Source organism: Macaca mulatta, chromosome 4, assembly GCF_049350105.2.
Source record: "Macaca mulatta isolate MMU2019108-1 chromosome 4, T2T-MMU8v2.0, whole genome shotgun sequence".
Classification (NCBI taxonomy): Eukaryota; Metazoa; Chordata; class Mammalia; order Primates; family Cercopithecidae; genus Macaca; species Macaca mulatta.
Window position 1 is genome coordinate 169,591,269 of NC_133409.1, and position 24,574 is coordinate 169,615,842.

Sequence of the window (24,574 nt, forward strand, 5' to 3'; positions counted from 1 at the left end):
TATCAAGGTCTTTGGAAGGCAAATCTCAAAACAGGGTTTCAGTTGCAGAAAACTGTGAATGACACACTCTGCCGTAGGAAGGGAATTTTTTTTTTTTTTTTTTTACAGTATTCTTCCCACTATGTGATTTGATGATCACTGCAATGAACCGTATGTCCTTGAGTCATATCCTAATGAGAAATCGCTTGCTGACTAGGAAAAAGGAAGCTGCGAATCAGAGCTGTACAAAAGTACTTTAAAATTTTTATCATGAAAACATTAATCTTCCAAGGATACTTGGAAGAGGATGTATGAATTCTTCCTGTCATTGATGGGTTGGAACACGATGGTCTTGTGAATATTTATTTTAAGTGGTTTATGATAGAAAATTTCAGATGATAATGTGATGAAACTCCACCAATCTGTTGACCAATTTTAACAATTATCAACATTCTGCCAATCATGTTTCATCTACCCTTCTTGTTTTGGTGTGTGTGTTTTTTTCCCAGTATTTTAAAGCAAATCCCAGCCTATATAAATGCTTTTAAATGCTTTGATATGTATCTCTAACAGACAGGGGCCTCAAAACAAACAAACAAACAAACAAAAACAAAAAAACCCAAAAACAACAACAACAACAAAGAAAAGACTTATGCACAATTATACCTAACAACATTAACAGTAACTTAAAATATCATCTAACACAGATCATGGTCAATTTGTTACATTTGTTCAAAAAGTCTTTTTATCAATTGGTGTGTTTGAGTCAGCATTTAACAAGATCTACACAGAGCTACATATTGTGTATGGTCGAAATACTTCTTGAGTATTTTTCCCTTCCACTCCTTCTTGCATTAAAAAGATTTTTTATTATAATGAAAAATTTCAAACATACACAAATGCAGAAAGAATAGAGAAGTAGAGCCCCAAGTGCCCATAACCCAGTTTCAATTGTTTTGTTTTTTCTATTAATCATGCCACATTATTTTTAATTACGTACAAAGATCTAACATGTCACCCGGGGACCACTTCACCCACTGCTCTGTTTGGCCACCAGTCTTTTGTCTATCTCTTCAGCAATGGTGAGGTGGATACCCTTTCCTCAGGGAAGAGAAATCCATGGTTTTTTGCCCTTGCCAATAACAAAAATGTTGGAAAGTCGAGTGGCAAAGCTGTGGCCATTGGCATCTTTCACGTGAACCACGTCAAAAGATCCAGGGTGCCTCTCCCTCTTGGTGATCACACCAATTCTTCCCAGGTTAGCACCTTCAGTCACCATACACAGGTTACCAGTGTAACGATGAAATCAAGTAATCTTGCCAGGTCTCCAAATCAATCTGAATGGTATCATTCACCTTGATGAAGGGATCAGGGTAGCAGATGGTACGAGTATCATGAGTCACCAGATGAGGGATTCCTTTTGTGCCCACAAACATTTTTCTCACTTCGCACAACTTGTACTTGGCTTCCTCAGGTGTAATACAATGTTCAGCAAAGCAACCCTTGGTGTCATACATCAGACAAAAATTCTCTCCCATCTTGTCAATGCTGATGACATCCATGAATCCAGCAGGGTAGGTTATATCATTTCGGACCTTGCCAGCGATCTTAATGAACTGCTGCATGCAAATCTTCTTCACCTCCTGTCAGGGGATACTTAAGTCTGTTCCTTAGGAAAATGATGAGGGGGAGACACTCTCTCAACTTGTGTGGACCGGCGGATGGACGATGAGCAAACACATCAGTCAATTTATCCAGTATCCAATGCTTTGGAGCTGCTACCCACTTCAGATGCTTCTTGGGACCATGAGCCATGGCTGCGTTAGGCAAGGAAAGATGACCTCGGTCTTCCGGTGCATGTAGAAATTCTTTTTTTTTTTTTTTTTTTTTTGAGACAGGTTCTCATTCTGTTGCCCAGGCTAGAGTGCAGTGGTGCAATCACAGCTCACTGCAGCCTTGACTTCCCAGGGCTCAAGCAATCCCTCCAGCTCAGCCTCCTAAGTAGCTGGGACTACACGTCTGAGCCACCATCTCCAGCTAAGTTTTTATATCTTTTTTAGAGATTGGATATCACTTTGTTGACCAGGCTGGTCTTGAATTCCTGGTCTCAAGTGATCCTCTCACCTCTGCCTCCCAAAGTGCTAGGATTACAGACGTAAGACACAGTGCCTGGCCTTCACTAGTTATTGATATATGGATGATCTGGTTTCATCTATATCTCCTTTCCAACCTCTACTCCTACCCCTAATATGTTATTTTAAAACAAATCCCAGGCTTTATATAATTTCAAAGGTAAATACTTTTGTATGTATCTCTAAAAGATAAAGAATTTTAAGAAAGCAACCACAACATTTTTGTTACATCTACAAAAAATTAATGATTCCTTAGTATCATATAGTATCCAATAGGTGGGACGTTACCATTTCCCTGATGAGGCTAGGTGTAGTGGCTCACAACTGTAACACCAGCACTTTGGGAGGCCAAGGCAGGAGAATCACTTGAGCCCAACAGTTTTAGACTAGCCTTGGCAACACAGGGAAACCCCCTCTCTACAAAGAAAAAAAAAGAAAGAAATTAGCCAGGCCTGATGGTGTGTACCTATAATTCCAGCAACTTGGGAAGCTGAGGTAGGAGGATCACTTGAGCCCAGGAGTTTGAGACTGCTGTGAGACAGCCCTTCAGCCTGGGTGACAGATGAGATCCTATCTCAAACCACCACCACCACCACAACAACAACAAAGACAATTTCCCTGATTGTCCCATAAATGTCTTTTTACAGTTGGTTTCTTGCAAGCAGGATTCAAAAAAGGTCCATACATGGCATATGGCTGATACACGCTATGGACTGAATTGTGTCCCTGCTAAATTCATATGTTAAAGTCCTAACCTCTAACATGACTATATTTGGAGATAGGGCTTTTGAGGTCATAAGGGTCTTAATCCCATAGGATCGGTGGCCTTATAAGAGGAAGAGGGACAGAGAGATCTTGCTCTCTCCACAAGCATGTGCTGAGGAAAGGTCATGTGAGCACGCATGAGAAGGCAGCCGTCTATAAGCCAGAAAGAGAGCCCTCACCTGAACCCAACCCTGCTGTCACCTTGAGCTCAGACTTCTAGTCTCCAGAACTGTGAGAAATATATTTTTGTTGTTTAAGCCACCCAGTCTGTTGTATTTTATTACGGCAGCCAAACCAATACAATATGCTTCTTAAGTCTCTTACATTCCCCCACTATCATGCCCTTTTTATGCCATTCATTCATCAGAGAAACTGGATCACTTGTCCTATAGAAATTCCCACATTCCAGATTTCACTGGTTGTAAACGAGTCATTTAACTTGTTTCTCTATCCCTGTATTTCTTGTGAACAGGTAGACAGACCTTGGTTTGATTTAGGTTCATTCTGGTAAGACATAAAGGTGGTTTGGTATGCATTCTGATTGTATTATATCAGGAAAAATATGATGCCTGATTTTTCTATCCTTACAGGTTTAAGCTGATGGGTTAGTGCTAGATGTTCTCAACCTGATCCATCCATAATAAAAATCCTCATCAACCTATCATCTAATGGTCTTTGCAGCCATTGCAGTTCATTGCCAGAATCCATTAATTCAATAGTGACTTGGAACCGATAATTTTCTAGTTCTGTTATTTCTTTTTCTTAGCTGTGATCCTTACATAAAGAAGAAATTTCTCATATCAACTACTCAGTTATACTGAAATACAGCTTATACAGAAAAAGGCAGAATAAGATCCTTTCCTTTTATTTATCAGCCTGTCAGGAGTTGGTGCCCTTCCAATCTCCATAGGTGACCATGGATTTGTTTTTAAATAATCATTATGTGAACTATTGGATTTGTATATATTTGATGTGTTCCACTCTATTATCTTTTTCCATGAAACTGACGCAACTATGGCCAGAGAGAACCCCTTCAAGTTGGCCTTTGCATTCTTTGGCTGTCATCCCAAGATTCTTTCACAGTGCCTTTGCTTTGGGGCATAATAAGATGTTCTAGCCTTATATCGAAAAACTCCCGTCCCAGATCATGACTCAGTTGTTTTTGCAAGGATCCCTGGTGTCTTTTTAGTAAGAGGTAGTATTTAGAAGTCATATCTGGTGCTAGGATTGCTCACTGCTGCTGAATTGTCATTGCTTCTAGGTCTGATGGACAGTGCTGAGGACTGCAAATGTCTTCCATCACCAGTGAAACTGTAAATAGCTCTTTGAAACTTAGTAAATTGCTCAAAGACTTTTTTGTTTTGATTCAGGGTCTTACTCTGTTGCTCAGGCTGAGTGCAGTGGTGTGATCGTGGCACACTGCAGCCTTGAACTCTGGAGCTTAAGTGATCCTCCTGCCTCAGCCTCCTGAGGTAGCTGGGATACAGGAGTGTGCCCCCATGCTTGGCTAATTTTTTATTTTTTGTAGAGACAGGCTCTCGATGTGTTGCCCAGGCTGGCCTCGAACTCCTGGACTCAAATGATCCTCCTGCCTCTGCCTCCCAAAGTGCTAGGATGACAGGCATGAGCCATAGTGCCCCATCAAAGACTTCTTAAGAGATTTTTCATTTTACTAAGAGGAGAGGGCCAGGCATGGTGGCTCACGCCTGCAATTCCAGAACTTTGGGAGGCCAAGGCAGGCGGATCACCTGAGGTCAGGAGTTCGAGACTAGCCTGACCAACATGGAAAACCTAATTTCTACTAAAAATACAAAATTAGCTGGGTGCATGCCTGTAATCCCAGCTACTCAGGAGGCTGAGGCAAGAGAATCGCTTGAACCTGGGAGGCAGAGGTTGCAGTGAGCCGAGATCGCGCCATTGTGCTCCAACCTGGGCAACAAGAGTGAAACTCCATCTCAAAAAAAAAAAAAGAGAAGAAATAATAATTGAGAAAATTGAGCACTGGTAGAAAAATAAGTACTAAAAGATAGTCAAAGTATCACCATGCAGAGATAAATGTTGGATACAAATGATGGCACAAAAAGTAAATTAAAATATATGTTACTGAATATTATATTTCTTTTCATGTTATTTTACTCTTTCTAATAATGATGGTTTATCCAATATATAACAAAATATTATTTAAGTATTTATACTTGTTAGTAAAGGCCCAATAATGACAGTTAAATGCATGAATGACACTCATAAATCAGGCTAAAGTTCTTTGTCAAGCCCTGTGTTCTGATTTGGGGTTCAGACATATGCTTACCTCTAGTGGAGAATGGTGCGTCAAATGACCATAGCTGGAATATTTGACTGGTAGCCCTTGTTCTAATGCTTTACTCACACATTAACCTTTTGATCATTATTTGCATTCCCCTACAGATTGCTTCATAGGGAAATGCATTGACCAACAGACTTGAATATTTCAATCTGCTAGGCAGTGGTATTTCCTGTGTCAAAACTATACATAGGCATTTTGATTTATACATCTGTTTTCTGTGACTTTGGTCAGTGTGAGTCAATACTCTGAATCTAATTGACCAGATGAACTGGAAAAACTGGATTTTCTGACATTCTCAAATCAAACTCTGGACTGACAACCCCATCAAGATTCCACCATCCTGGATAAGTGCTGCGTATGAAGCCAGCCTGCCTCTCTTTTTAAGGTAGTACATTACTTTTGTCCTTTTAGGAGAGGGTGTGGTCACCATTTAGAACAATGGATGGAGCATTAGCTTTGTTTCCAATCATGCTGACCGTAACTCTGTGTGCTGTGGCCCTGCATTATTCTGCCTCATTCCTCCATGGTTCTGCCTCAGTCTTTGCACTGCTTTCTTTGGCCTGGAGCCAAGGCCACCTACAATACACACTGTAACACAGCCACCTCCTGGTCATTCTCCAGGTCTCGACTCAATTATCCCTTCTTGGGGAAAACTTCCCCAACCCTCAGACTAGGCGACGTTCTGCGTTCTCATGGCACGCTGCACCTTTCCTTCCCACTGCCTGTGACAACTCATCATTAAACATTAATGCATGATAATTAGATTAGGGTTGAGAGATAGGGACTCCCTCTGTTGTATGAACCTTTTATCTTCTGTGCCTATCATAGGACCTGGGATGACAGTAAGTGCCAATTACCCATGTCAGTACCTGAATGAATGAATGACGTCTGCCCGAGAGAGGCCAGTGACGAGAGGCCAGTGAATGTGGCACACTGGGAAACCAGCTCATGGGGGCCCACATGAGGGGGAAATTCAGCCTCACCCATACTCTCTTTTCCTCTCCTGTAGCTCAGCAACTCTTAAGCCTGGGCCAGAAGTTCATTAGCATCCTCAGACCCACCGGCTGGCTTATCCACGGGGCGTAATCCTTCATCCTAGTTAGTCCTGTGCTGAGGCTGGGATCGAGTGTGTTCTTGGAGTACTATGCTCACTACTCTTACCTCTGCCGTTTTCTGATAGTTCCTTCCTTAAATCCAGTGTTCTTCCGTGACAGGCACCCTGCCCCAAACGTCAATGCACTAGATGCTCTGCTCAGCATCCTCTCTCCTGTTCCTTCAGGGGATTTCTCCACCATCATGGGACTTCGGTTTTAGTCTGTCCCTTATTTGTTGTGTGATCTTGGACATACTGCACTGGCTCTTGAGCCCTTCGTTTCCTTAATTAGAATACCGTATAGGGCTTATCACGTGCCATTCTACTACCATGCCCTGGTGCTTGAGGAACTAACTAGATAATAAAGACAGCAGCACTTCTTTACTGAAGGTAACAAAAGAGTGCCTGGCCAGTCTAGATTTGGGGAAAGCATCTCTAAAGAGGTCACCTTGGAGGTGAGAGCTGAAAGACAAACAGGAGGTACTTTAAAAGGTGTGAGGTGGCATGATGACAACTTAATCCTTTTCAACAAGTATTTAATGGAGCAATTTCTGTTTCTGGAATTGGGTTATTAGTCAATTTAGAGAAAACAAAAAGGCACATTATACTCCTGGGCTTCCTGCTGCTGACAACTGAGCTCTAGAGACCACATATACACACAGACCCGTGGTTCTCAGCCACGGGGGGTTTCTGCCCCACATAGGAGGAAAATCTGGAGACATTTTTAGTTGTCATAGCAAGGGTGGCATGCCACCGGTACCTAGGGGGTAGAGACCAAGGATGCTGTTAAACATCCTGCGATGCACAGGACAGTCCCCCATGACAAATGTGAAGTGTTGAGAATTAGAAACCCTGACACAGCCAAAGCAATGAGCCAAAATCACAATACCGAACATCAAGGGCCAAAATCAGGGCTGCAGACATTTCCACTCCTAAAAATGTTTACTCATTTTCAAAATTTGTCTCAGATATTCTCTCACCCTTGCAGCCACCCCCAATGCCCCCTAGTCAGCCTTCCTAAGGCCCATTGTTTAAGAGCACAGGGCTTGAAGGCAGACACAGCTGGGCTCACATCCCAGCTGCACAACTGATTGACTGGGTGGCTTTGGGTGAGTCCCCTCATCTCTTGAAGCCTCTTTCTCATCCATAAAACAGAGGTAACAGCACTGGTAGTACCACAGTAGTAATACCACAGAGTGTTCGAGTGGCAAGCACATGTTAAGTCATAGCATCCGACGCCCAGTGTGCATCCAAGAAAGGGGACAATTCTTTTCTTTGTATTCCCACAGGGGCTTTGCCTGTAAGCTGCTGAGGTGACTTGGCTAATTTCACCGTGTACCAAGTATTGCTCTACTGCTTAACGAATTTTAATCCATTTAATTTTTATAACAACTGTTTGTGTTCCCCTCCAAATTCGTATGTTGAAGCGCTACTCCCAATATGATAGTATTTGGAAATGGGGTCTTTGGGAGGTCATCAAGTTTACATCACGTCGTTAGAGTCGAGTCCCCATTATAGGATTAAGAAGACGAAGAGACACTAGAACTCTCTCTCCTCTATGTGAGGATTTGGCAAAAAGGTGGCCATCCTCAGACCAGGAAGAGAGCCCTCACCAGTTATCAAATCTGCCAGCACCTTCATCTCGGACTTTCAGTCTCTAGAACTGTGAGAAATAAATCTTTTTTAAAGCACCCAGTCTATGGTTTTTTCATAGCAACATGGACTAAGACAACAGCCTCATGAAATGGGAAGCATTTTTATACCCTTTTTACAAATACGAAAACCGACGGCAGGAGAGTGTGCGTGGTCTCTGACCTTCAGCTGAGAGAGCTGCAGGATTATAGGCAGGACTCTTCCTTTCATTCTTTCAGGAACCTTTTTGAGCATATGCTATTTATCAAGGACTTTAGTAAGGATTGGGATATGGAATCAACTGAGACGCTTCCAATTTTTACCATCTAGTCACGGAGTCATGCAAATAATGATCACAGGATCTTGTGACAATTCCAAAGCTGTCACACACGGAGCTGCGGGGTAGCGGAGCACGGAGAGTTAGGTCATAGGGCTATGGGATGGGTACAAGACAAAACCCGGCTTTGAATCTCACCTCTGCCACTTACTAATGTTTTGGCCTTTTGTGAACCACTTAACCTCTCCAAATTTTGGTTTCCTCATCTGAAGAAAGGGCATAGCACTTACTGGCACCTGGTGAAGATTAAATTGAATTTTGTATGTGGGACTCCCTAAAATGCCAGTGAGAGCCCTGTGGCACCGCGTAGCCGGGAAGGCTTTCTGAAACATGAGACGTGCGTGTTGGGTTTGCAGTGAAGCGGTTGCTGTATGAGGACAGCATCTGGGTCTAGAGGGTTGTGGTTCATAACAATTCAATCACTAGTCTTGAGTTGAAACTGCCTCTATGAACTGACACGGTTTAAGGTGGCCTCACTAGCCCACAGCTGGGCACTCTTCGTAATGCATCGTCCCTTTCTTTCGCCCAGCAGCTGTGGTAAGCTGGAAAGCATTTTCACCTGGCTAATGTAATGAGGAAAGTGGCAATAAATTGTTGAACGTGAAAAAAGTTAAGGGCCTGCCCCTGTGGCTCCTGCCTGTAATACCAATACTCTGAGAAGACAAGTTAGGTGGATCACTTAAGGTCAGGAGTTCAAGACCAGCCTGGCCAACATGGCAAAACCCCATCTCTACTAAAAATACGACAAAGTCAGCCAGTTGCGGTAGCCCATGCCTGTAATCCCAGCTACTCGGGAAGCTAAGGCAAGAAAATCACTCAAACCCGACAGACTGCAGTGAGCCCACGTTGGGTCCAGAGTTGATAGGTTCTTGATCTCACTGACTTAAAAAACGAAGCTACTAACTCTCGTGGTGTTACACTTCTTAAAAACATTACATCTCAAGTTTGTTACTTCAGATATTCACTTCTTAAAAATACCACACCTAAAGTTTGTTACTTCAGATACTCAGATATGTCCAAAATTTTTTTTTCCAGCGAATTTGGGACCTTGCTTGCCTCAAAAATAAAGCTGCAAACCTCAGTAGTATCACATTGCAAGAACAGAGCACGTCTGAAGTTTTTCCTCTCTCCTGGCAGTTTCACTGCCTCAAGAAATAAACCCACAGACCTTCGCGGGGAGTGTTACAACTCACGAAAAAAATACTAACCCAAAATACAAAGAACCGTCACTTCCACCACACAGAAGAAAACCGGAAAGATTTGCAGGTGGCAACGCACGTGGCCGGCTTTTATTCCCTTATCTGGCTCCACCCACATCCTGCTGATTGGTCCATTTTACAGAGAGCTGATTGGTCCCTTTTACAGAGAGCTGATTGGTCCCTTTTACAGAGAGCTGATTGGTCCCTTTTACAGAGCGCTGATGGTCCATTTACAGAGAGCTGATTGGTCCGTTTTGACAGAGTGCTGATTGGTGCATTTACAAACCTTTAGCTAGACACAGGGTGCTGATTGGTGCGTTTACAATCCTTTAGCTAGACACAAAAATTCTCCAAGTCCCCACTCATCCCAGAAACTCAATCGGGTTCACCTTCCGCTGGTACTTACGTGTGGACTTTGTGGCACGTAGTCCGGGGACTTTTGGCAATGCAGAGGGAGCTCAACCTAGATAACCAAGACGAAAAAAGGAGAAGCGAGAAAAAGAGGGAGACCCACTGTCGTGGCCAGCGACCCCGCGAAGAGGGAATGACGGTCCACGCACGGGTCTTAGACTCTGATCAAGCCCAGTAGGTGCCGCCCGCACCCCTCCCGCGCCTCTCTCTCCACATCTTCCTGGGAGCAGAATGAGCCGGCTCCGGCCTAGGCCAGCCCTAGAGAGGGGCCACCACAATGCAGCGGTGGGCTGAAGGGCTCCCCAAGTGCGGCCAGAGTGGACACCGAGACCGAGGAGGCGCCGGGAGCGAGCGAGGGTTGCTAGCACGTTGTTATCTCTCAAGATCACGCCACTATACTCCAGCCTGGGAGACAGAGACTCCATCTTTTAAAAAAAACAAAAAACAAAAAAAACAAAGAGGAACTAAGGTTTCTGCAGCACCAGTGAGGCAGGCAGCCTTGCCCCCACTGGTCATCAGATGACACATTGCCATCGCGTGTTGGCCTTCAGAGTCCAGCCCTCTTCAAGATGGCTCTGGATGTTGAGCTTGTGCAGGAGGTTCCTCGCAGTGGGAAATAGCGCTGGGCCCACACAGTGACATTTTGCCCCACTTGGACTTCAGGAGGGAGCCTGGGCTTTGGAGCAGATGCTGGCTAGCTGCCTAGCTCTGGGCAAAGGTTAAACATCTCTCTCTTTTTTTTTTTTTTTTTGTTTCAGAGCTGGGGACAGTGTTAGCTATTTTGAGCGTCTGTTGTAAGGACTGGAGTTAATCTATGTATCGGACCTAACACAAAGCCCAATACACAGTTGTTATGCCGTAAAACGGTAACCGTTCCTGCTAAAGATTTGCGGAGGTATTGTGCTCCTGAGCAAGGAATGAGCTATCTAGTATTCTAAGCTGCTGGACGGTTGAAAAAAAATTCATGCTTATAGTCAGCCCACACTTTCCTCTCAACAGCAATCTTTTTTTTTTCAGAATACTAAAGTCTGTCCGGGGACGGTGACTCACACCTGTAATCCCAGCACCTTGAGAGACCGAGGCAGGCAAATCACCTGAGGGCAGGAGTTCAAGACCAGCCTGGCTAAGATGGCGAAACTCCGTTTTTTCTAAAAATACAAAAATTAGCTACCCAGGAGGCAGAGGCAGGAGAATCGCTTGAATATGGGAGGCGGAGGTTGCAGTGAGCCGAGATTGCACCACTGTACTCCAGCCTGGACGACAGCGGGAGATTCCGTCTAAAATATATGTATATGTCTATCTCATAACAGAAAAGTGCGCCAGTCATCACATACATCACGCAAATATCACAAACTGTTACAAAATAAATACACTCCTGTGACCAATATGCAGATGAAGTAACAGAACACGACCAGCACCCCAGAAGACAAGCTCAAAACCCCTCCCAATCAACCCTTCTTTTAGCACACGATTCTGACCTGTGCCGCCATAAATTAGTTTCCTATAAATGAAATCACACAATATGCGCTCTTTCGTGTTTGGCTTCTTTCACTACGTATGTGAGGTTTGTCTATATCATTTCTAGTAGTTGTAGTTCATTCGTTCTCATTGCTACGTAGTATCCCACTGAGTGAATATACTTGTTTGTTTATCCCTTTTAATCACAACTCTTAAAAAACATGTTTAATGTGAGGTATCAGGATAATTTTCTTAACCGGCTATTTAACCTTGTATTTAAACTTGTACGTACAAAAAAGTTAATGTCTTAATCATGGGACCTTGCTAAACTTGGCATGAAATAGGTTAAGTAACCCAAGGGGTGCTGGTGAGCCCATTCTCTCACGATCCTGCCAGAGAATAACTTCAGAGCTTTACAGGGGTAATAAATACAGCTGTACACGGAAAAATCAAGTTTCGGTGGGGGGAACAGCACCAGTGGGTATTTTAGTATCTTTTGGAAACCTTACCCACTGTATTTCCAATTACAATTGCTTATTTCATATCAGGAAGAAGGAAGCTTCCAACCTTAGATACTGTGGTGGTTTATTTTTTATTTTTTTAATCTTCAAACCTGTCCTACTTCTTGGTGGAACTATGGGAACTATGGTTATATTTAAAATGTTTGCTTATTTACTTAAGCTCTAGTGAGTGACATTGCTTGACAGTGGTGAGTCTAGCGTCTCTCAGTGTTTTGTTTGTTTTATTGAAATCCCCAAGATACGAAAAACTCAGAGGTTGTCCAGCCTAGCTGTGAATTATTTGAGCTTAACATCTGGAATTCCTTTTCAGCTATTTTGGCAACAAGGAAATCCCCAGTGTATTTTGCCCCAAGCACTTTTGCACTTCTTTTTTTAAAAAAATCTGTGGTTTAGAAAGTAATTTAATCTCGAAACCTCTAATTATAGTATTTTAAACTTACTCATTCAAATGGTGTTTGTAAAAAGATACTTGTTCCAAGAAACCTGTAAGACACTAAAAATCCTACTCACTCGACTTTCCCTTGCCAGAAATAGAAAGAGTGACTGCCAAGAATAAATGAAGCTGTACAACCACTTTGTAAAACTATTTGGCATTATTTCTCAAAATTGAACATTCGTACAACCTATGACCCAGCAATTTCATTCCTGGGTATCCACCCAAGAGAAATCCATGCAGAGATACGCACCAAAAGACATGTGCCAGAACATTCATCCCAGCACAATTTGTAACAACCTCCAATTGTAACCAAAGCCGAATATCTCTGAATAGTAGAATCAATGAAGAAATTGTGGTTTAGTCATATGATGGAATATTACACAGCAATCAAATAAATGAACTGCAGCTGTGCATAGCACACTGGCTGAATTTCCAAAACATCATGTTGAATAAAGGAAGTCGTATGAAACAGAGTACATATTATATCATTCCATTATATGATGTTAAAAAAAAAAAAAAAAAAAAACCTTTGTCATTAGAGGTGAGAATAGTGGTTGCCTTTGGGGAGAGGAGAACACATAATGATAGAGGGGCTGGAAGGGAACTTCTTGGGTGCTGATAATGTTCCATTTCTTGACCTGGAAGGTGGTTACACAGATGTGAGCACTTTGTGATAATTGACGAACATCACTTTTGGTTAGTGTACTTTTTAATAAACAAGTCTTTAAAAGTAAAACAGAGAATAAATGCATGCTAAACCTCATGAATTTTAATATTTTTGAACACCAATCTAACTCTGAGAAAATATATGTATTTCACCCCCACATCTCATCTTCTTTACTTCATCTAATTAGAAGGTAGCCTCCATTATAAAGTACATAGTTGTGTGCCTTAATCATTTGCAATACCCAAATGAACCGTCAGTATAACAGTGTAGTTATGACAAAAATAGCTCATCAGTTGGTCTCCTGATTGGAGCAGATCAAAGATCCTTACAGCTCTCTTTACAAATAAACCATGGTTTTCTTATAATTCATTGAAAATAATTCTCTATTAGTTAAAAAATAAAAACTAGAAAGAATTCCACTATAGACAGCTCATCTCATTTCTAGAGCAGTATGGTTTTTTGAATCGTGACACAATTTTGACATGGGATTATATGTATAGAAATACATGTGTAGAAACTTTCCACGTCTCCAGATGATAAAATATATTCTGTGCATTTCATTTGCTTCCTGATGAGTTACAGGCTCCTGCTAAGAGTAACTGTGAATTGAGTTTTGAAGGATTAAAACCAACCACCCAGATTTTCCTTCAAAGCTGCTGGGTCTTTGGTCAGGTTGTGAATATTAATGAGGTTGGCATAGTGTCCAGCATAGGTATATGTAGGTAGTTAGGTCTCCATGCAGTGGATACAGTGATAAGTGCTTCCACTGTTCTCAGAGAAAAAAAAAATGTGGCTATTGCATTTTGGAGCCAACTTTCAGGGAATGTTCTGCTTAACCACAAAGCCTGGGCGCACACAGGTTTTATAAAGAATATGCGATGGTTAGAGGGAGTGAGAGGGAAGAAAAGCAAAGCCAGGCTTCTGCGTTCCAGATCAACATGTGGACTGATCTGAACTTCCACTACGGACCACTTATTTCTGTGTACTTTTTTTTTTTTTTTTTTGAGACAGAGTTTCGGTCTTCTTGCCCAGGCTGGAGTGCAGTGGCGTGATCGTGGTTCACTGCAACCTCTGCCTTCCGGGTTCAAGTGATTCTCCTGCCTCAGCCTCCTGAGTAGCTGGGATTATAGGCATCCGCCACCACGGCCAGCTAATTTTTGTATTTTTAGTGGAGACGGGGTTTTACCGTGTTGGCCAGGCTGGTCTTGAACTCCTGACCTCAGACGATCTGCCCGCCTCGGCCTCCCAAAGTGCAGGGATTACAGGCATAAGCCACCACGCCCAGCCTTATTTCTGTGTACATTTTTAAAATATTGATTGAGTCAGTGACTTTTACAGTTTCTCTTTGCCCCTATGGCACAAGCTTGGATTTCCAAAATAGTCCAGCATGGTACCTGGCAGGTATTTACTCTTCATGGAATGAATGGATACAAGGCAGGGGATACTGGGACTGGCCGGGACCTTGGGCACCCACTAACATTTTCAGATAAGGAAACTGCGGCCAGAACAGTCTTGAGGGTAACTGGACATAGAGGTGCAGAGAGGCTGCAGGTTTCCCTGCTTCTTGTCTAGTTTTCTCGCTGAGCCCCTGCCTGGTAGAGTTGGGCATATGTCTGTTACCCTATTTGGCAGAACTTTGGGTCGGGAAGCCGATCAAAGAACCAGGACTTTTCTCCCCAGCACTGGGCACAGTGTCCAGCCCATACTAGGTTCTCAATAAACACTTGAGTAATGAATATGTGGGGGCTTAAGAAGCACATTCTTGGCCAGGCTTGGGAGCTCATACCTGTAATTCCAGGGCTTTGGGAGGCAAAGGTGGAAAGATTCTTGAGGCCAGGAGTTTGAGACCAGCCTGGGCAACATAGCAAGATGCTGTCTCTACAAAAAGTTCAGAGAAATCAACTGAAAAAAACAAAAAAATCTCCAAAATACAACAACAACAAAAAACTTAGCCAGATGTGGTGGTGTGGGCCTGTAGTCCCTGCTACTTGGGAGGCTGAGGTGAGAAGGTCACTTGAGTTCAGGAGTTTGAGGCTGCTCTGAGCTATGATTGTGCTATGGCACTCACTCCAGCCTGGGCGACAGAGTAAGACCAGGTCATATATATATATATATATATATGTGTATATATACACACACACACACACACACACACACACACACACACAAATTTGTTCTAACTGGTTAAGGTCACAGCACAGGGTTTCTCAGCCCTCGGCGTCTGCCACCCACTCATACTTGGTGTTGCTGCCTTTAGAAGCTTCTTTTTTTTCTAACTTTTATTTTAAGTTCAGGGCACAAGTGCAGGTTTGTTACATAGGTAAACTTGTGACATGGGGGTTTGTTGTACAGATTATTTCATCACCCAGGTATTAAGCCAAGTACTCACCAGTTGTTTTTCTTTCCTCTCCCTCCTCCCACTCTTAACCCTCTGAAGGGCCCCAGTGTGTGTTGTTCCCTTCTATGCGTCCATGTGTTCTCATCATTTAGCTCCCACTTATACATGAGAACATGCAGTATTCAGTTTTCTGTTCCTGCACTAGTTTGCTAAGGATAATGGTCTCCAGCTCCATCCATGTCCCGGCAGAGGACACCATCTCGTTCTTTTTTATAAGAAGCCTGTCCCTGTGGTCTCACACTTCCATCCCAGGGCTCTAGTCTGTGCGTCTATTTCCAAAGCTTGGCTTTCAAGTCACTGTCTCAGATGTTGCCAGTAAAAGTCCTACACCCTTATCTCTACTGAGCATTCTAAATAGATGCTGTGATTGCCATTAGACTTTGTACCCAGCTTCATTCTAGTGAGTGTTTTTTCCCTGCTACTCTTAACTATTCTACTGACTCTTCTACAATAAAACCGTGACCTCGTTGTGTTTCTGCAACCTGGGCAAGAAGAGATAGGTCACCTGCTTGACACTCAGTCTGAACAGAATCCTTCACAAGTTGAAAATTGAAAACAAAACTTATCCAGAGAAGGAAGAGATTCTGAGCAGTTGAAGGGCCAACTAATTACAAATAAAACTGGTGCTTCTAATTCTGGAGTCCCTTGAATAAATAGCATGGAACGCCACTGCTGGAGCAAGCTCCAGCCTTTAGTCTGGGGGCTCAGTGGTCACTGGTGCATAGCCCTGGCAGGAGCCAGGCCAGGTAACTTACACAGAGGCCGATGTGAACACCTGTATGTCCCGTGACCTCCACAAATGCAGGCCTCATTTCAAAAGGAGCCAGAATTTGGTTAGCAATTCTGGGTGCCTTCCAAGAGTGATGGAAATGAAAATATGTGGCTCCTAAACAAGAGGAAATTCCATTAGGCTAAGGAGAAATGGGACCTTAGGACCATTGAGAACACATATAATTAACTCAATACACATTTACTCAATACATATCCATCCATTCTTGAAACATATGTATGTTATAAATATAAATTAGTATTTTAAAGATTTTTCAGGTTGGTGTTGGTACAAACAAAAACTATGTTATTGATTAAAGATTTGAGATTTTATTAAGAATTCCAGGAAGTTAGATGTTTCCTGGAGGTAATACAAAAGCCGCAGAGATGTCTGTCCAGATAGTGTTGAAAGGTCTAGTTTTTGGTGTTGGCGAGGGTGTGGGAAAGTGTAAACTGGGACAACCTTTCTGGAAGGGAGGGTAATTTGCCAGTGTGTTTCAAAAGTGATTAAAATACAGCTATTCTTTGATGAAGCAATTTCACTTTAGGAATCTATACTTAAGGAAATAAAAAGATAAAAACGTGTCTATTTGAGGATTTTCATTGCAATAATATTTGTTAAAGAAAAACCCAAAAAACAAATCTGGAAACAACTAAAATAGCTATAAATAAGAGAACGGTTAAATAAATTAGACTTCAACTATTCTCTGAAAGACATTATTCAGTGTTTCAAAATATTGATGTGGAAAGATGTCTGTTAAGACTGTTTAAAAATTATTTTAAAATTATTATTATTTTTTAGAGACAGGGTTTCTCCACGTTGTCCAGGCTGGTCTTGAACTCCTGGGCTCAAGCAATCCTCCTGTCTTGGCCTCCCAAAGCGTTGGGATTGCAGGCATGAGCCACCGTGCCTGGCCTTGCTAAGACTCTTGATTGCTAAAAGCAGGCTATAAAACAGCTATTTTTATAAGGTGGAGGGAGTATATATATATATGCAGATGTGCCCTATGTATATGTAAAGAAAAGGTCTAGAAATATATACGCCAAAATGTCAATAATTTTGGAATCATGAGTAATTTTTACTTTCTGCATTATACTTTACTTTCTGAATTTTGTATAGAGAGCAGTTTATTTCTTTTTGGAGAAATTTCAAAAATAGAGAAAAGTATGAGGAATGATATAACAACAGCTGTCAATCCACAACCCAGAAATGATTATCATTAGCACTTTGTTACATTTGTTTCAGTCTTTTTAAATTATAGAAATGAAATATTGAAGTTTTAGTGGCCGTTCCCATTCCCCTTTCCTTATCTGAAGAACCAATTGCTACTGGCTATTTAGTGTATGTACAGAGGACATACACTGAGATTGGTCAGGGTTTCACAGAGGGGAAAAAGAACTAGAACTAATGTAACATATATACATTATATATACTAATGTATATTGTACATATAATTGTCTATACTAATGTGCAACGTATATACATTATATATACTAATGTATACTGCATATATACTATATATACTATGCATATAACACATATAATACTCCTAATATATACTACATATATGCTACTAACATATACATCTATAACTGTAGTATATTATTTTACTCTGGTATTATATATACTAATGTACTAATATACTCTGGTATAGCATATGCTTTTACTCTGGTATTATATATACTAATGTATATATGTTGCACATTAGTATATATAATGTACATATACATTTTACATTTGTTAATTTTTGTCAGTCTGGTGGATAGGAAATAGAATGTCACCCTGGTTTAATTGGCATTGCTCTTGTTACTAAAGATGGCTTAATGGTCATTTAGGTTTCCTCTTCCATGGATTATCTATTTATTTATTTTACTTGTTTTTCTATTGGGATGCTTATCTTTTACTTAATAATGGATTCTTTTTATGTTCTGGATATTGTATGATGCAAAAATACAATATACTAATGTATATATAGTGTATGTATGTTGCATTATAATGAATATACATATATTATATATACAAATTTACTAATGTTATATGTATATTTTATAGGTAATATCACATGATTATGCAGGTGAGAAAGTCCTAGGACCTGCAGGGTGAGCTGGCAAGCTGGAGACCCAGGAGAGCTGATGGTATAGTTCCAATCTGAAGGTGGCAGGTTCTGCACCCAGAAAGTGGTGATGTTTCAGTTTGAGTCCACAGGCAGGAAAAAAGCCAATGTCCCAGTTTGAAGGCAGTCAGGCAGGAGAAATTCTCTTTTACACAGGGGAGAGCTGGCCTTTTTGTTCTAATCAGGCCTTCAAGAGATTGGATGAGACCAAGCTCCACCTCTACCAGAGTGAAGGCAATCTGCTAAATTCAGTCTATGGATTCAAATGTTCATCTCATTAAATGGTATTCTATTATTCAAACATCTACAATAATGTTTGACCAAATATCTGGACACTTTCTGGCCCAGTCATTTTTACATTTGACATATAAAATTAACCACTGCTGTCTTCCCAGTCTATTTTTTAAGCCGTGTATTGAAGTTTAATTTACATATGGCTTTAGCACACAGTCCTATGAGTTCTTCCAATTTATTTTAAACAGACAGACACACACACACATGCACACACACATATACATTCATTAAAATGTAGAATTGTTTGCATGTGGTTTTAACATCAATATAAAAGTAATCACATTTTTATTTTAATCAATGTTATGTTTCTGAGACCAATGCATATTGAAATCTATATTCTTTTAGTCTGGCATAGTATTGCTTTAAATATACTATCTTTTTTTTTCTTTTTAAGTTGTTCTTTTTTTGAGACAGAGTCTTGCTCTGTCACCCAGGCTGGAGAGCAGTGGTGCAGTCTCAGCTCACTGCAACCTCTGCCTCCTGGGTTCAAGCGATTATCCTGCCTCAGCCTCCCAAGTAGCTGGGATTACAGGAATGTGCCACCATACCCAGCTATTTTTTTGTATTTTTAGTAGAGACAGGGTTTCATCATGTTGGCCAGACTGGTCTTGAACTCCAGGTCATCTGCCTGTCTCAGCCTCCCAAAGTGCTGGGATGACAGGCGTGAGCCACCGTGCTTGGCCTTAAATATACTGTATTTTATTTATTCATTTTATAAATGGGCATTTAGGTTGTTTCCAATATTTCTCTACTGCAATCAATTCAGCAATAACTACCTTGTATGGGCCTTCTTGTGCTATTGTGCCAGAAATGCTCGATGGAATCTCTGGAACTGCTAAAAGTGGACTTGTCAGCTCACAGAGTATGTACATATTCGGTTTAACTACATACTGCCAAATTGCTTCCATAATGGCTGTAACAATATGTATTCTCACCAGCAATGTCTGAGAATTCCCATTTTCCACATCCTGATCAACCCTTGATATTTTTATATTTGTTAACTTTTGTCATTCTGATGCATGGAAAAGAGAATCTCACTCTGGTTTAATTGGCATTGCTCTTGTTACTAAAGATGGCTTAATGGTCATTTAGATTTCCTCTTCTGTGGATTATCTGTTTATTTATTTTACTTGTTTTTCTATTGGGCTGCTTGTCTTTTACTTAATAATTGATTCTTCTTATATTCTGGATACTGTAGGATGCAAATATCTTTGCCTTGTTTGTCATTAATCTTTTAACCTTGGTCATCGTGTCTTTTTCTTTATTGCATGTGTCTATTGTATGTGGATATGTGTCTGGTTTAAGAAATATTTTCTACAACCACAGATATTCTCACTGCAAGCTCTGCCTCCTGGGTTCATGCCATTCTCCTGCCTCAGCCTCCCAAGTAGCTGGGACTACAGGCACTCACCACCACACCCGGCTAATGTCTTGTATTTTTAGTAGAGACGGGATTGGGATTGCAGGCATGAGCCACCGCGCCCATCCTCTTATTTTATTTTCTAAAAAGTTTTAAAGTTTTTTGTGTAAGGTGTGATCCAATTTTACTTCGTTTTAGGGATAAGGCATTATATTAGTTATCTACTGCTGCATAACAAACAATCCCCAACCTAGCAGCATAAACATTTATTATCTCATAGTGTCTGAGTGTCAGGAACCTGGGAACAACTCAGTGGGTAGCTCTGACTCAGCAGTTAAGCTGTGGGACAGAGCTGCAGTCATCTTGCTGTGGACTAAATGTTTGTGTCCCCCCAAGTTCATGTGTTGAAGCCTTAATCCCCAGTGTGATGGTGTTTGGAGGTGGTGTCTTTGGGCAGTGATTAGGTTTAGATGAGGTCATGAGAATGGAGCTCTCATGATGAGATTAGTGCACTCATGAAAAGAGATCTGCTGGCATCTTGATCTTGGACTTCCCAGTCTCCAGAACTGTGAGAAACAAACGTCTATTGCTTAAGGCATCCAGCTTGTGGTTGTTGTTGCTGGTTTTTTTGTTTGTTTGTTTGTTTGAGAAAGAGTTTCACTCTTGTTGCCCAGGCTGGAGTGCAATGATATGATCTTGGCTCACTGCAACCTCTGCCTCCCAGGTTCAAGCGATTCTCCTGCCTCAGCCTCCTGAGTAGCTGGGATTACAGGTGCCCGCCACCACACTCAGCTAATTTTTTGTATTTTTAGTAGAGATGGGATTTCACCATGTTGGCCAGGCTGGTCTTGAACTCCTGACCTCAGGTGATCCCCCCGCCTTGGCCTCACAAAGTGCTGGGATTACAGGCGTGAGCCACTGCGCCCGGCCTGTGTGTGTGTGTATATATATATATATATATATATATATTTTTTTTTAATAACAACCTGAGCAGACTAAGACACATCTGAAGGCCATGCTGGAAGATCTGCTTCCAAGATCTTCAAAGCTGCTGGCTTCCCCCAGAGTGAGTGAGGCAAGACAGAGGGAAAGTGTGAGTAAGTAGGAAGCTGCAGTGCCTTTTATGACAGTTTCTAGAGTCACTCACTGTCCCTTCCACTTTATCCTGTTCATTAGAAGTGAGTCACCAAGTCTAGCCCACACTCCATGGGAGGGGAATTACACTCCATATCTTAGAGGGAGGAGTATCAAAGAATTATAGCAGTTGAAATTCATCATGGGTACAAAGTATCATTTGTCCCACCCCTACTTTTAAAAGTCTACCCTTTTCTTGCTGATGTATAATGACACTTCTTTCATCAAGTTTCCACATATGCAGACATGTTTTGGGGTTCTCTGTGCTGATCCATTGACTGATTTATCTAGTCTTGCACCAACACTACAATGTAACTTTACAAACACTACACTATACTGTAACTTTACAAATCTTGATGGGTGATAGGCCCCTGGTGGCAGATTCAATGATGAGCACACCTCCTGTATACAAACCCTTGGTAGTCCCCTCCCCTCAAATCTAGGTTGGCCTTGTGACTTGTTTTAATCTTAGGATGAACTAGAAGTAATACTGTGTCAGTTCCTGATCTAAACCTTAGGCAAGGGGCCGGGCCTGGTGGCTCATGCCTGTAAACCCAGCACTTTGGGAGTCCGAGGAGGGTAGATCACCTGAAGTCAGGAGTTCGAGACCAGCCTGGCCAACATGGCAAAACTCCGTCTCTACTGAAAAAACAAACAAACAAAAAAATTAGGCGGGCATGCTGGCAGGCACCTGTAATCCCAACTACTAGGGAGGCTGAGGCCTGAGAATCGCTTGAACCCAGGAGGCAGAGGTTGCAGTGAGCCAAGATCGTGCCACTATACTCTAGGCTGGGGGAGAGAGCGAGACTCTGTCTCCAAAAAAAAAAAAAAAAAAAAATTAATAAAAATAAATAAATAAAAATGAAAAATAAACCTTAGGCAGGCCTTGCACTCTTGGAGACCTGAGCCACCATGTGAGTAGTCTGGCTACCCTGCTGGAGAGACCCGCAGGACGAGACCACAGGCCCTGAGACTTGCTAGGCAAAGAGAGGAGCCCAGCCATCCTAGCAACCCAGACGAGTGGTCCCCAGCTAACTGTGGCCACCTGAGTGACTGCCTGCAAGCACACTAGCACTGCATAGCTGAGCCCATTCCAGACTGCAGAATCACAATGGTTGCTTCAAGCCATTACGTTGTAGGAGGTTTGTTATACACCAATAGATAATTGAAACAACTCTTTTCCCATCCTTGTACTTCTTTTTCCAAATTACCTTTATTGAGCTATTGACTCATCTGGGGAAAGAGTATTAAGCCTTTCTTTTTATTCATGTATTCAGCTTTTCTTTTTCCTTTTTCAGCAACTTTTGATATTTTCCCTATAAAGCCCTGAACGTAATTTGCTTAACTTATTCTCAGGATCAATATCTTTTCTGTTGCTATTGTGAATGATAATATTTTCTTCACTGTGTTTTCTAATTGGTATCAAAGAATGCTGTTGATTTATATATGTTGATCTTGTATCCAGAAACTTTGCTGAATCCTCTAACAGTTTGCCTGAAGATTCTCTTGGGTTTCAAGTAGACAATCTGAAAATAATAGCCATATCAGTCGGCGCGGTGGCTCACACCTGTAATCCCAGCACTTTGGGAGGCCAAGGCGGGTGGACCACCTGAGGTCAGGAGTTGAGACCAGCCTGGCAAACATGGAGAAACCCCATGTCTACTTAAAATACAAGATTAGCCGGATGTGGTGGCACATGCCTGTAATCCCAGCTACTCGGGAGGCGGAGGTTGCGGTGAGCCAAGATCAGGTCATTGCACTCCAGCCTAGATTAGGTCATTGCACTTCAGCCTGGGCAACAGGAGTGAAACTCTGTCTCAAAAAAAAATGGCCATAGTATCTTTTCCTCCAAGATTCTTCTGCCTTTTCTTTTCTTGTCCCTTTTCATTGGGAAGAACCTCCAGTGTGATACCAGGTAGTAGGAATGATAATGAATACACTGGCTTAAGTAGAAATGTGTTTGAAGTTTCATCAGTTATTGTAACATTATTACAGTTTCAAAAAAAATCTTGATCAAGTTAAAATCTCCACGTATTCCAAGTTTGCTAAAAGTTTTACTACTTTTTTAAATAAATGGGTGTTGAATTTTATTGCCAACAATTTATGGCTCTCCTCCCTTTAATATCTTCATATTTTAAAGTAACTTAATATAGTCTTCTAATGTTGAGTCATGGATATTTTTATAGGATAAACCCCACTGTTATGATTACTTTTATATACTGCTAAATTAGATTTGTAAGGTTTTTATTCAGAATTCTTTATATTCATAAATGATATTGGCTTATAATTTTCTGTTGTTTTTATTTAAAAATACATACTTTTATGTCTATAGTAACCTCAAAAAATGAGTTAAATAGCTTTTCCCTTTTGTTCTATTATCTGGAACTGCTTGCCTAAAATAAAATTGTCTGTTCTTTGAAAGTTTGGTTAAACCTGCCTGTAAAGTTGTCAGAACATACTGCCTTGCTTGAGGAGAGGTATTTGACTAGCCATTCAATTATTTTAATAGTTACTAGCATATTAAGGTTTTCTATTTCCTTTTGTGTCCATTTTATAATTTCTGTGAAGTTGACCATATCAGGAAAGTTTTCACAATTATAGGCAAAGATTTGTTTATAGTGTTTTTATCCCAAATATTGTTTTTAGCCTTTTCTCTTTTTTCTAATCGGTTTTTCCAGAAATTTGTCTGTTTTATTAGTCTTTTTTATTAACAACCTTTTGGTTTATAAATAATATTTATATTCTTGGTTTTAGATTCTTTTTATGGTTTTACATTTATTTCTCTTTTCTTCTAGTTTTTTCTTTCTAGATTCTTTATTATTATTTCTTTCTAGATCATTAAGTTGAATGCTTAATTCCTTAAATTTCAAACCTGTTTTGTTATCTAAAAAAATGAATTTAAGCTCCAAGTTTCCACTCAGGTACAGTTTTAGCTGTACCTAATATGTTTTTATGTGGGTGCTTTTATTGTGTTTCATTTCTAAATATTTTCTATTTTCATCACGGTTTATTTTCTAATCCAGAACTTACTTAGAATAATATTTTTAATTGTCAAATTTATGGGGTGAGGGGATACGTTCCTACTGTTGGTTTCTATTTTCAGTGCCCTGTGGTGAAAGAACATGACCTAATTACCTCATTCCTTTGGAATTTTTTGTGATTTCCTTTGTGGCCCAATAAATTGTGTGTAAATGTTCCGGTTAAGTTTATAAAAAATGTGTATTCTTTGTTGGGTAAAGATTGTTTTTTTCTAAATATCGATTATTGTTTCTAAATATAATGTAAATTTATTGTTTGGAAAAGAGGAAGAGAAAGAGCCTACATCTCAGGAATCTAGTCTTATCAGAAAGGGAAGAAGGATTGCAGAAGCAGAACTTGAATAATATCCTGGGAAACCAAGGGAGCTAATGGTTTGCAGTGTGTGTGTGTGCACGCGCATGTGTGGAAGAGAAACAGAGAGGAGGCTCCCATAGAACTGTAGCTTACCTCTGTGATTGCACTTCTCACACACTATATTGCAGTTATCTGTTTAATTGTTTGATGCACAAAGCCA

General features: G+C 41.0%; 1 pseudogene; it reads right to left on the bottom strand.

Moving 5' to 3' along the window:
* Positions 1–971: 971 nt before the first annotated feature.
* On the bottom strand, positions 972–1,815 carry LOC706458 (small ribosomal subunit protein eS4, X isoform-like; annotated as a pseudogene).
* Between the last annotated feature and the right edge of the window lie 22,759 nt (positions 1,816–24,574).